The 14,683-nt window shown below is 35.4% G+C and overlaps 1 protein-coding gene across 2 annotated transcripts in view; it reads right to left on the bottom strand.

Moving 5' to 3' along the window:
- The window catches only part of ALCAM (activated leukocyte cell adhesion molecule), a 212,176-nt gene that overhangs the window by 166,707 nt on the left and 30,786 nt on the right, over positions 1-14,683 (bottom strand). The gene's annotated exons all lie outside the window — the stretch shown is intronic.

A 14,683-nucleotide genomic window follows, 5' to 3' on the forward strand; every position in this document is an offset into this window, starting at 1 on the left:
GTTTAAACACTTCCCAGAATTATTGCCTAAATTCAGTTTCTTTGGCCTCACTGTAACCTTCAAGGAAGTAAAAGTAATAATTCAAATGTTAACACATTTTATTTTACATTTTTGAGAAAAATGGAGGGAAAATTACTATTTTTGTATAATAGGTATCATATGGTAATTTTTGATCTCATAGCATCCTCTTTTAAAGAATTATAAAAATCAAAGATGTATAGATGTACTGGAATTTGGGGGAAAAGGGAAATGATCTCAAAAGAAAGAATGTATCAACTGTTCAAAGAAACACAGAAGTAGAAACTGATAAGAAAAGTTTACTTGTAATAAAGCAAAAAAATGGTAGAAATGAAAGAGTAGGTGGATGATAACATGTAAGAAATGTAAGGAAATGTTTTGGGGTTTGGTACAAAGTAACAGAACTTGGGAAAAACTCCATTTCCAAAAATTAACATTTTTTTAAATTTTTTTTTTGTAGAGTAAATACTTAGGAAACTGAAGAAACCAAAAATATAAGGGTGCCTGGGGGGCTCAGTGGGTTAAGCGTCTGACTCCTGATTTCAGCTCAGGTCACATTCTCAGGGTTGCAAGATTGAGCCCAAGGCAGGCTCCTGCTCAGCAGGGAGTCTGCTTGAGATTCTCTCCTCTCCCTCTGCTGTCTCTCCCACTCTCTCTCAAATAAATAAATCTTAAAAAAAAAAAAAGAAAGAAAGAAAGAGAAAGGAGGAGGAGAAAAGAAAGAAGACAAAGATACAATTGAATACATAAAATATCAAATACTAGTTTTTGTCCTAAATATGTTTTTATAACACTGCACCCCTCATTTGTATTTTGGTCACAGATTTCTAATGCTAAAACCCTACAAATTCTGAGGCAGATGAGCCTTAATAACATCAAATTAACTTAGTAGCAAAACCAAGCCAAACCAACCAAATGAACAACAACAACAAAACCACACACACACACCAGATTGCAACAAAAAAAAATCCAATTCCAATCCATGCTTTTAAAAAAAGTTTGCTCTATGAAATGAACCTGAACTGTCATTAATTTTTTTAATCTCGTAGTACTGCAGACTGATTGAAGGAAGCACATCTGCTTGACTGAGGATTCAAGAAGAAATGGTGTCACACTCAACCTCTCAGCTGTTTCTTCATGGAGAATTAACTTCAAAGCTTTTGAGCATTTAATTCTCACTCTAACGCTAGCCAGTGTACATAGCACCCAATGTGAGAAATAAAACCTTAATTTTTAAATGGATAGCTGAAGTTTACATTTTAATATTCTTAAAACCAAAAGAGTTACCCCTTCAACCTCTTTATTCTCTGTTTTACCTTTAAAAAAAAAAAAAAGGAAAGAAGAGATAGTTTCAAAACACACCTGATTTGCATTAAAGGTGATACTCAATGAATGTAAAGATTTCTGTGAGAAAGAAAGCATAGCCACACACCATAGAAGGAAATGAGAATGAAATACAACTCTTCACTCAGGGTGAGTCAGCACCAAAGCACAAAGAACCAGGCCTCTTAAATTAATCAGGAAAAGAACAATTTTTTTTCGGTACTTTTAACCACTAGAGCACTTCTTCTCCTTGAGTTATAACAAAGAAAATAATACTCATTCCTGGAAAATAAAAGGTGGGGTAATAATTCCTCCATTCCCAGAGATACTAAAATGGTTCATCATCAATCATTCAAAGAATATTAACAAAAAGAGGGAGCAAACTGTGTTCTGTATGTCCTAGGAGAATATAAAATAACAGGGTATGAATGTTTTACACTTCAAAATCACTACTACTACTTCAAAAGAGCAACTCTAAGTATAAATGGGAAAAAGAAGAAGTAGCATTTATAGAAAATACACAATGTTAAATGCTTTACATATGTTACCTTATTTAACTTTCATAACCATCATGAGAGTATAATTATCTCCCAATTTCCTGATTTAAAAAACAAAACAAAACTTGAGATGAAACAACTTGTTCAAGGCAACAGAGTCAGCAAGTCATCAAGCTGGGATTTGAGCTCAGATTTGAATGATAAAAATAAATCTATTATCTTCTCACTATACTTCATTAATTTCATCCAATATTTTTTTAACTAAATATCCATTACTCATCTTGTTATATATTTGGGTAAAGGTGGTGAAAAATGGAACTGTCACTGTTCTCAAGGAACTTAAGAATCAGTTGGAGAACACCAGACCTGGAATAAGTAAATACAACACAGTGAAGGTAGTGTAAAAATTCTAGAGTTAATAATAGGTTGGCAGGGGTAGAGTGGAAAAGGGGGAAGGTAAAAGAACTTCTTAGAAAAGTCACTAGACCTTAAGGGTACAAGTTAGTCAGGTGAAACAGGAGCTTTAGACACAGAGGAACTAGTGTATGTCAAGGCCGTGGGTAGGAGAGGGGTAGACAGATTTTGGGGGAAATACAGCAAGTTCAATAAAGCTGAAACTTGGGTACAGAGGAGATGAATGGCACTAAGGAATTAGGCAAAGAACACATGGTGCTGGTCTTTCTTATCACTCATATCAAGGATGTTTGATAGTCTGTAAGAGGTTCTGAAATATTATTCAAATATTTTAAGCAAAGTTAATATGATCAGACTTGAATTTTCTCAAGATCTATCCAACTATAATATAAGAATAAATTGTAGGACTACAAGAGAAATGTAGACAATGAGTTAGGAATCTCTTTGCAGTAGCTCAAGGAAGAAATAACAGTGGCTTAAATTAAGAATATGGGTATGTACAAAAAAAGGAGAAAATGTGCTGAGATGCAACAGATACCTAGGAAGTAGAATCACAGAATTTGTTGTCTGACTGTGGGATATGACAGATGGAGATGTGCCAAGGATAATTCCAAATACTGGTCTAAAAATTGGTTGGATATGGTACCACTTATCAAGACTGGTGACACAGAAAGAGGAGCAAAAGGGGCAATTTCAGAATAATAACACTGTTACTATTATTAATAATAATGATGATGATAACCAATTGTTGAATCTTGTGTGGCAGAAATTATGCTAAGTGCTTTATGTGTATTATGTAATTGTCTTACAACCCACCGCCTTCTGAAGTAGTTATTCCCTCAATTTTTTGTGGAAAAATTAAGAACTGAGAAGTTTAGTAACTTACACAGCTGGACAGAATGTAAAAGAAGTATCAGAGAGAGATTAAATGCTGTATTCGGAAAAAAGACAGTTCAAGGAATGGCCGTCTCCCCTTAGCAGTCTAAGGTCCTACAGAGACATCCGAATGAATTTATTCTCCAATGGAAATCACTGGTTAGAAGAGTCCATACTATGTCCTTGAAAAAGAGAGAGCAAGGTCAAGTTGGGAATGACAGATGGAGCAAAGAATCAGGAGCCAGGTAGAAGCTAATGGAAATGGGCCAAATTTGGAAACAAGCAGGAGAGTTGGAAGAATACCTCATATCTACTACCAAGCACATCTACCACCCAGCATATCTACTACCCAGCACATCTACCTTGTCTGTTGGCAGGTAGATAGTGCAAGGAAGTGTGTTTGTCTTAAAGAGATACAACAAAGAATATCAACAGGAAAATATTAAAATAAAATAATAAAACAAAACATACCCTGAATTTAGGTCCCAAAATATCTTAATATTATTGACTATATTTTAACTATATAACCTAGAGAATTACAGTAAAAACCATAGGATGAGTGTTCTCTGAAATGTCTACTGGTGTTCATTTATGGTTGCATCAAAGAAGAGCTATTGATAAAAATATAATGAAGATACATCTTTGGACATGTATTTGTAGAGACAATTTAGAAAGAAAAGAGGGGACTAAGACAAATATCATGGTAGGAAAAACACAACATGTAATTCTATCAGTAATAACTAAAAGAATATACATTCAAATAAAACTGATTTATATATGGCCACTTTGATTCAATATACTCAGTTATATTAGTTCCAGAAGAGAACCAATAAATGTTTCCATGGCTGGTATTAATGTGGCTCTGAGGCTAATCAGCAGGTTGTTTTCTTAAGGGTATATCTGCAAACTATTGTCAGTGGACATAAATTTTCATTTCCTATGCAAAAATTGGTCGGGGGGGCTTATTATTTAGTGATCTCTGCTTATCTTTCACTTGACACCATCTCTGCGTTTTCAAAATTTACCTCCAAAGCACAGACCTAGAGACATCTATAAGATTTATTTGTTTCAGGACAACCATATGTTCTGTAGTTCTTCTTTCCAAAGAACTTTATCTCAACTAATTAATCCTTAAAATCTCTCTGAGACCAAAGTGATGAAGACAAGTAATCTACGTTTACTAAGAAAGAGCAAATTTAGGCACCTTGCCCAGAGTCTCTTAGTACATAAGCATGGAAAAATGGACATCCATCAACTCTTCCAACATGCTTTCTACAGAGAACATTGCAACATTTTCAGGTGCTTAGCTTGACGGTTCACACAAAATAGTGCTTTACAGAGAAGTTAAAACTATCAGAGCTGACATGGATCCTATTGATCCTGTATCTCATCACCTCCACTCACACTGCTTGCAATCAGGTCAAGTTTGCCTCGTGCTCTTACCCTTACCATAGCTTCCTGAATGTTCTCCCTCCTTCCATTCTCTCTCTCTGAAAATATTTCTTAAATACAACCAACAGACTTGCCTTTCTAAAACACAAGTTGGCTCTTTTCATTTACCTGGTCAAAAAGTCTTTGATGTGTTCTTAAATTTAGCTCCATGCCACTCAATCTAGAATTCAAATCCATATTCAATGTAATTACAACTTCAGTTTGGAAACTTCTCTCCCACTACACTCTAACTTAGTCCATTTCTTATAAATAAACACAAATACACACAGACTTGTTTTTCCATTTCTGTAAATATACTCTTGAGTCTTCTCAAATTTGAGTCTTTGTTCCAGTTGTTTTCTAGAGTGCCCTTAAACTTTACAGCAGTCTTCCCATCCTTCACAGATCAACCCAATTCATTCTAGTTAGAACAAATCTGTATGTCTCCTCCAAACTCATAGACTTTGAATGTGCACCTCCTCAAACATTTTTACTGCTTATATTACTGTGTTTTTGCCCATCAGTGGATTTTAAAGGTTTTTTTTTTTTTTAAAGATTTTATTTATTTGTCAGAGAGAAAGCGAGTGAGCACAGGCAGACAGAGTGGCAGGCAGAGACAGAGAGAGAAGCAGGCTCCCCGCCGAGCACAGAGCCCGATGTGGGACTCGATCCCAGGACGCTGGGATCATGACCTGAGCCGAAGGCAGCCGCTTAACCAACTGAGCCACCCAGGCGTCCCGCCCATCACTGGATTTTAAGTCACTAAATAGCAGAACTGTATCTAATTTACATTTATCCCCCTCATCAACATTGGAAATAATTTTTTGTATATAGTAGACATCACATTTGCTAAATTGAACCGAAAAATGTTTGATAAATAACATCATAGTCCGTGTCCATTTTAGGCCTAAGTAAATTTAATTATGTACTATACCACCATTTTCTTCCACTTAGTGAGTGCAACATTTCAGCCAAATATATTGCACATTCTATTTTCTAATTACCTTTTTTTTGTGTTACTTCAATAAAAGAGACTATAATTAAAAAGAAGCCTGCAATGATCAAACACATGTTGCAATAAGGAGGAGCTACAGATACATATCTATTCAGTTTTAAGTCTGCCATGTGTCAACAATAGAGATACTTGACATTGTTATGTGTATAATTTTAAACAACGTATTAGTTAAGTATCAATTCTCTCATTTTACAAATGACAACTGAAGGTCAGAGATGAGATAGGTGACCTCTTCTGTACCCAGCTATTAAGTACCAGAACAGGAATTAGAGATTTATGTTTGACTATAGAGTCTAGACATGTTTTAAGCTACAGCACAAATTCCTGGTTCTGCAAGATTGAAATGATGTGAGAATGTGTATAGAAGAAATGAGGAAACTATTTCGTATTCCGATTTACACAGCAAATTTGTGCATAAATTTAACACTAGAATTACTATACAAATATGCCATTTCTATAACTGTTTAATTTTTTTTTAAGATTTTATTCATTTATTTGACAGACAGAGATCATAAGTAGGTAGAGGGGCAGGCAGAGACAGAGGGGGAAGCAGGCTCCCTGATGAGCAGAGAGCCCAATGCCAGGCTCCATCCCAAGACCCTGAGATCATGACCTAAGCTGAAGGCAGAGGCTTTAACCCACTGAGCCACCCAGGTGCCCCTATAACTGTTTAACTTTTAATACTTAATCTAAAATATATGGTATTATCAGATGTATTTTAAGTTACATAATTACAAAATATAACCTTCACTAACATATTAGACATCAGTCACTGCGCCAAGTGTTTAAGTCACTAATTAATTTAAGAATAAGGTAAGTGCTATTATTATATACATTTTACAGATAAAGTAATGGAAACTCAAAGATGTTATTAAACCTATCCAAGGTCATAATGCTAGCTAGTGGTAGAATACTGGTTTAGAATCAAGCATGCTAGAATGGCAAGATATATTTCCTAACAATATGTACATATTCATATAATCTAGGCAAATCTTAAGCATCTGAAGATATTAAATTTAGCTAAACCTTTTATTACTGTTTTTCATATAATGAGGAGTATATATGCATGATTATGATCATTTACTTTAAAATGTTTCTTTGGAGAAATTCTAATTAATATATGCATTAATACACCCATCAGCTCTTATTGAGTATCTAATATAAAATATTAAACATACTGGATGAACATTAATATATAGTTCATATTTTTATGCACATTCTTCTCCTAACATTTTCCAAAATTAGTGGGATAGAGAAATTTTTTCTTAAACTAAACAAAATCATCATTTGTTTTCTGCTCATGTTGATTTCTGGTACAATATCTAAGTCATTTTTCATCGGAAGAACACAGCACTTAAGACTGTAACTCATCTCATGTGTAAAGGAAATAGTATGGCACTTTAAAAAACATAATTTTAAATTGAAGTTCGCTATTTCCCAAACATAAAAGTATAAGATTAATAGCCTGCATGAAAACAGGTGCTTATTGATCACTAATTTCATGGTTTTCGGTTCAAAATAACTCTACTTTGTTTTACCTCTAATAGTGTTACTGTGGGAAAGACTTGTTGGTTTTAACTTTGAGGACTACATTTCATATTAACTATAATTATACAATTCAAACATATCTCCCATAGGAGTTCACAATGAGAATAAAGCACATTTATTTCTAATGGTTTGTGACCTTCACATTGTTTTCTTTTGCCATAGTCTTTAACGTTGTTAAGGTAGAATGCTGAAAGAAACTGAAGTTCTAATTATTTGGACACATGGATCTCTTTCTTCCATTATGAGTACTATTCCAAGACATTAAAGATTTATGAATTACTTTATAAAATCATAAGTCTGAAAGGACTCTAGAGGTTCATCCATTCTTTCTCCAAATTTTATTCATATTATTCTATACTGATGGCATTAGTCCTGACATTAAATATCTCCAGGGACGAGATTCCATTTCCTCTTTCAGCAATCTGTTTCAGCTCATGAAACGCCCTTGCCACTATGAAATTTTTACCCTTTGATCCTGTTTACAATATAAGTTTTCATGTGTGATTAAGTCATTTCTTACACTTTTCGTTTTCAAGGTAAAATATGTTTTACTCCTACCTTTTAGGTAATATTTCTCTCCTAGGTTATGACACTCCCAAACACAAAGGACTATAGAGCTTTTTACAATATTCTGCTCTTTAATATCAGAAGCCTTCTATGCCACATATTCTGACTCACCTGAGAACTTCTGCTGCCTTAAGGGCAACATCGGTAAGAAGTCCTTTAGAGACTCTGACCAACCAGTATCTCTAAACCTGGAACAATGCATACCAATTTTCCCTTTAGCCCTTTGCTTGTGTTTGATGAAAAATGTTCTCATGCATAATACCCCACAAAATGGAACAGCCCATGTTATACGGACTATTTGAGAATTAAATGAGTTAGAATGTGTACAGAGCTTAGAACCATGTCTGGCACATAGCAGACAATAAACAGTTAATAAATCTTAGCTATTTCTCCTGGTGCCACTGATACTATTCTTACTGCTCCAGTTACTGTTGCTGCTGCTACTACTACCTTTACTACTACTGCTACTATTAGTATCACTACTATTACTATTACTATTATTACTATTACGTCTCTGATTCATCTCCTACTGTTATTACACCCTGATGATGAGCTTTCTTCTACCAAGTGGGGCATTCAGAGTGAACTGGAATGCCTCGGAGGGTTGGGGATCACCTCTTCCCAATTCCCAGCTCCCCTTGATTGCCCAGTTGAGCAGGGTTCTCCCAGAACCTAAGACCTCTAACATAATGATTACCCACAGTTGACAAAGGCAGTCCAACAAATTTACAAATTTATACATATCAGGGCCTCTAAAGGTTTCGGGCCCTTCATCCTTCCTAAGATCTTTGTGACAGTCTGTCATTTTGTAAGAGCTGCATTAACATTCTTCCATTAACATGAATAATTGAAAGTTTGCCTAATAGAAATATCCTTCAATATTATATGATGTTTACCAACTCCATTAATGGTTTAGAAGTACTGTATGCGAGTATATGGAAAATTATAAAGAGAAACATAATATTAAATTACTCTAAAAGGCCTATAATGGGAAGTATTGTTTTTCTCTGTAAGTTGATGTCAAAGAAAAATTTGAAAATAATTTATTTTTTCATAACAATTTGTATTTTCAAAGTGTCCCACAATCATTTTAATATTTATTCCTCAAACAAATCCCCATGGGGGAGTATGGCATCATCAAACATTTTTTTCACAGATGAAAAGTCTAAAGTGTGGATATGAAGCAATTTAAGGATGGGTCAAAATGTGATTAGATTTCACACTCTGAGTCGCTAGCATGCTGTTAAGTGAATTGAAGCCTGCCTGCCTCAGGAAGGTAAACAGAATAAATGAGTTAGCATTCAGATTTACAAATAAACCAACAGTGGACCATAAACCAAGCCTATTTCCATGGAGGCACAAACAATACTGGGGTACACACGCACATACACACCATACAAACACACACATACATGCACAAAGGAGAAATAAACATTAATTCTTCTGCCCTGATTGGCTCTGAAGTGAGTCTCTGATGGATTTTATGGTGTTCATTACAGCAGACACTACCTCCTTTCCTCCAGCTTAAGACAACTTGCCTTTGTAATTTCATTTTTTTTTAAGATTTTATTTATTTATTTGTAAGAGAGAGAGTGAGTGCACAAGCAGGCAGAGGCAGAGACAAAAGCAGGCTCCCTGGGAAGGAAAGAGCGTGATGCTGGATCCCAGGACCCCTGGGATCATGACCCGAGCCGAAGGCAGCAGCTTAACCCACTGAGCCACCCAGGCGTCCCGCCTTTGTAATTTCTAACGCAGCCTGTTCAGCGTGCCTTTTCCATTGTGCTAATTCTGAGTGACCCAGTCTGGCGACCTTGGAGACTGAAACTGCAAATGGTACTGCTGTTCAGGGGGCCCTGTTGCAACATCAAAGGTGACTCTGAGGATCAAACAAAGCCAGTAATTTAAAGTTACAAGTGCCAAATTCAAATTCATATAGGTATTATTATCTTAAATATATGAATCAGTCTGGCCTAAATCCATTGTTATCATATGGCTCCTGTTGACCAAGTATGGCACAATCACTGACTTACTAGATAGATAGGAAATGCCTGGTATGACAGATTTCTTGAGAGAAATTTCCACTGAGTATAAATGAAATCACTAGATTATCTAAGAGTAAGTTGTTTTACTTTTTTTCTATATAAGAGGGGAAGTTTGGCAAAGTTTCAGAAGTATTATTTTTATCATCTTGGTGTTTGTCATTATTCACCATCCCAGAATTATATAGTTGTTGCTGTTTCTCTTTTCTGTTTTTCTCTCTCAAGAAGTTGTTCCTGGAGCCCATGGATGGTTCAGTTGGTTAAGTGTCTGCCAAAGCTCAGGTCGTGGTGTAGGTCCTGGGATCAAGCTCTGCGTGGGACTCCCTGCTCAGCGGGGAGGCCGCTCTCCCTCTTCCTCTGCTCCTCCCCCTGGTTGTGCTCTCTCTCATTCACGCTCTCTCTCTCAAATAAATAAATAAAATCTTAAAAAAAAAGAAGAAGTGGTTTTCAATCATGGATACCCATTACAATCTATTCCAACTTTTTTTTTTAAATACTGATGCCTGTACTGTAGGCCTCAGGATTTTTATTTAATTGTCTTTGGTGAGACTCAGGTATTAGTATTTTTTTAAAACTCTCAAAATGCAGTCTTGAAAACCACTGATCTAAAGGCATTTACTTTGCTTCAGAACATCTAAGTCACCTGGTCCTATCTAATAATGAGAAAGGCAGTGGTCATTGAAAGGGTTATAAGAAGGGAGTGGCAACTTTACATAATTTCTTCTACCTAGGATGCAGAATACACTCTGAAAGAGTTGGGATGATTTTTTTATAAAATTTTTTAGACACGGGGCGCCTGGCTGGCTCAGTGGGCTAAGCCTCTGCCTTCGGCTCAGGTCATGATCTCAGGGTCCTGGGATCGAGCCCCGCATCCGGCTCTCCGCTCAGTGGGGAGCCTGCTTCTCTCTCTCTCTCTGCCTACCTCTCTGCCTACTTGTGATCTCTGTCTGATCTGTCTGTCAAATAAGTAAATAAAATCTTAAAAAAAAAAAAGAAAAAAAATTTTTTAGACACATTATAAGTTTGTTGAAAGCAGGGACTATAACTGTCTTGGTTATTATTATATTTCCAGGTGTAGCTCCTTATGAATAACATAATAAACCCTTGATAGAAACTTACTGAAAAATGAGTGAACAAACAACCGTATTGATAGCCACCATGAATGTACTGGGAGCAAAGCATATTTCTAATGACAAAGGTATTTGAATTATTATCTTCCCCTGAAAATTCTGTCCTGCTCCTCTGCTCTACTGCTCCTGTCATCCCTAAAGGAGCTTCCCAGGTAGCTGTATGCAGAAGTCAGCAAGGTTCGTAAGTCTCAATGGCACCCCATCAAATATTAGATACAAGTTAAAGAGAGATGACTCATATCTCAATTTGCCATTTAATGTCTATTTCCAGTCATCTCTATTCAACACAAAAGGGAATCACCACGGAGTAGGATGTGGGACTTCCTTGTGAAGCCAGCAAACATCCATGCTTACAGCAATTCTTCATTACACTCTGATTAAGGTTCTACTTCCACGGGAAACATCTTACATGGGCTGTAAAATTCTGACAGTTCAGAGATTGTTCCTTTTTCCTTCATGGTAGTTTGCTCTCTTTTCTTTAATAATAAGAGCTCTCATTAATGAGTGCCCAATGCATGTATAAAATGCTTTAACACACATTTAAAAAAATTAATGATCCAAATAACATCATAAAAAGGTATTACCTTCCTCATTTTAGAGATGGGAATAAAAGGATCAAAGGCTGAAGTAACTTTCTCAAAAGCACATGGCTAGCCAATGAATGGGCAGGAATTTAATCCCAGAGCTCAGGCTCTGAGCAAGTTTCTGTTCTCTTCTTGCTCACCCAACAAAACCCACCACTACCTCCACTACCTACCACCATCCTGTCTTCAGAAAATCTTTCCTTTGCGTATTTCTTCAACTCTGTCTAAGAAGACTTCTTCCTCTATATCAAACGTCTGAGGGCATTTTACTATTCATCTCTGAAGCTGTGACTGCAAACATTAAACATTCTTATCATTTTTTTACTCTTCTGTATCTATCAAATTACAGAATATATAAATGTAAGAGATACACCACGCTGGGTATACCCACCATGAAAAACAGTATGAACGATCCTCAAAAAATTAAAAATAGAACCACTGTATGATCCAGCAATCTCACTTCTGCGTATATATCCAAGAAAATGAAAACAGGATTTCAAAAAGATATTGGCACTCCTCTCTTTACTGTAGCATTATTCACAATAGCCAAGACATGAAAAGTAAGTAAAACAACTTCTCTTAGATAATCTAGTGATTTCATTTATACTCAGTGGAAAATTCTGTCTTAAAATATGCCAATTCTAGATAGACATTTTGTCATATAAGTGCCTGTCAATGGATGAATAGATAAAGAAGATGTAATGTGTGTGTATATATACACAATAGAATATTACCCAACCAACGAAATCCTGCCATCTGTGACAACATGGATGGGCCTGGAGGGTGTTATGCTAACTCAAATAAGTTAGACTGAGAAAGACAAATACTGGATAGTATCACCTATATGTGGAATTTTAAAAAGACAAGCTCAGAGAACAGGGAGTTAGAGTGGTAGTTGCCCAAAGCTGAGGGTAGAGGAAAAGGGGAGATGTCGATCAAAGGGTATAAACTTCCAGTTTTACTTATTTTTTAAAAAATTTTATTTATTTATTTGACAGAGAGAGACATAGCAAGAGAGAGAACACAAGCAGGGGGAGTAGGACAGGGAGAAAGCAGGCCTCCCGCCGAGCAGGGAGCCTGAGGTGGGGCTGGATCCCAGGATCCTGGGATCAGGACCTGAGCCAAAGGCAGAGGCTTAAAGACTGAGCCACCCAGGCACCCCCAAACTTCCAGTTTTAAAATAAACGAGTTTGGGATCTAATGTACAGCATAGTGATTCTAGCTAATAATACTGTATTACATACTTGAATATTGTCAAGAGTAGACTTTAAATATTGTCATAATAAAAAAGAAATGGTAACTATGTGACAGGATAGAGATGGTATAGCTAATGTTATGGTGGTAATCATTTTGCAATTTATAAGGTTACATATCAGTTATATCTAAATCAAGCTAAGAAAAAAAAGAGATATGCTTGAATAGTCTATTACCAAAATGTTCTCCTTCAGCACTATTTAATGAGTAACATTAAATTTTTTTATCTTAAATTTTAAAAAATTTTAGTGCCACAATGACTATCCTTTGTTTCTGTTTATTATGTACAAATTAAACAACATTTAGAGCAGACGTCAAAAATAAGTTTCCAAAACCTAATAATAAAATATCTACTTTACCAACAGCAAATTGGAAGATTTCAGGTATCTATAGACATTCTGTAAGGAAAACACTTCATCTTCTCACTAATGATCCAAAAGAGAGATACTTACTTTTTCATTCTTCCTTTATACTTTTATATATACCTAAGTTAACTTTATCAGCCTTCACAAAACAATGCAGTTACTCCTTTTAGCTATTATGCTTTTAAGTTGAATTAATTGAGAAGAGGATTAAAGACAACATGACAGATTTGATATAAGTGTAAGAATAAAGATACTGATAAGTCAGTAAGAAAAGCAGGTGAAGGTAGTAGGAGATGAGGTAAAGGAATTTACCACAATGTTTACTACCTTTAAAAAACAGTGTTTACATAAAGGGATACAGCCTGTCTGCTAAACAAGTTAATTTTCACCAGTGAGTAAGAATACTCTGTATTCTTAGGCCAAGGGCAACTCTGCTGAAAGAAAGCCAAAGTTTTCCAAACAGACTGACCCTTGTTGTCTTTGTGTGAACTGACCAGCTCTTTCAGATTTTCTAAGGAAGGCAAATTTTCATGGTTTGGGTGGTCAGAAAAATCTAACCTGCAAGACTGGACCAAAAGCACCGAATTATCATAACACAGAGATAGTTATAAGATAAAGAAATTAATATTAATGACAATAACCAAGTACAGTCTTTTGTTTATTTCATTCCACTCTCTTTCTTTATACTGAAATCTGATAAGGACATTTAAAGAGTTGCAGACACAAATCTACTTAGGTCTAATATGTGTATATATACACAATAATATATACTTACTACAACTAAGTATTTCTTGTTAGCTACTCTAAATTTTTTTAACTAGTTATTTGGCATATGGATAATAACTAAATTAATATTCAGACATAGCATTATTTTTATTTATCTTTTCAGATTCATAGTTTAAAAGTGAAGATGAATATTGTAAATATAGTAACAATGACTATCCTAAGTCTCAGAATGATAACAGACATCCAATTTCCTTTGAAGTTAAAATGCACAGAACGAAAATAGTCAGGTCAGCAAATACATACTGAAACGTACTAGGTATTATGACAGATACAGAAGTAAGACGACCAGTGTCCAAACTTTATCTGAACAATTTCTGTTGAATCTAAGATGCATTTATTTTTGTAATGGAAAAGACCATCAAACTCAAGTAGCATTTTTTTAAATGATACAAGTCTACTGCTATCTGTGTTTTAAGGGCATTTCAATATGCCTTGTAAGAAATTCACATTGGAAGCTGTGTTTCTATGTACTTTGGGTGAACTGCCCAAAGTTACTTAAAATTCACAAGGGAAAGGGTTGAGAATCAGAACAAAATAAAAGGAGTGTAAAGGTAGTAAAAAAAAAAAAGGGGGGGTATGAAGGCTAGAAGGCCTTTCCGCTGCTCTTGGCAAGAGAAACAAAGTGAAAGGCAATCTCCAGTATTAAGAAAAATGCAGACATGAATTAACAGTGATTAAAAATTGGTAAATATTACCAGCTTCTTTATAAATACCTCTTCAAAACATGCTATGTTTAATGGTTTAGGGTACAAAAGATATGACCAAATAAAGAACCATAAAAGAGGCTTTCATGCTAGGAAAATAATTTATACAACAAACACAAGTGTAGTCATTCC

Source organism: Meles meles, chromosome 4, assembly GCF_922984935.1.
Source record: "Meles meles chromosome 4, mMelMel3.1 paternal haplotype, whole genome shotgun sequence".
Classification (NCBI taxonomy): Eukaryota; Metazoa; Chordata; class Mammalia; order Carnivora; family Mustelidae; genus Meles; species Meles meles.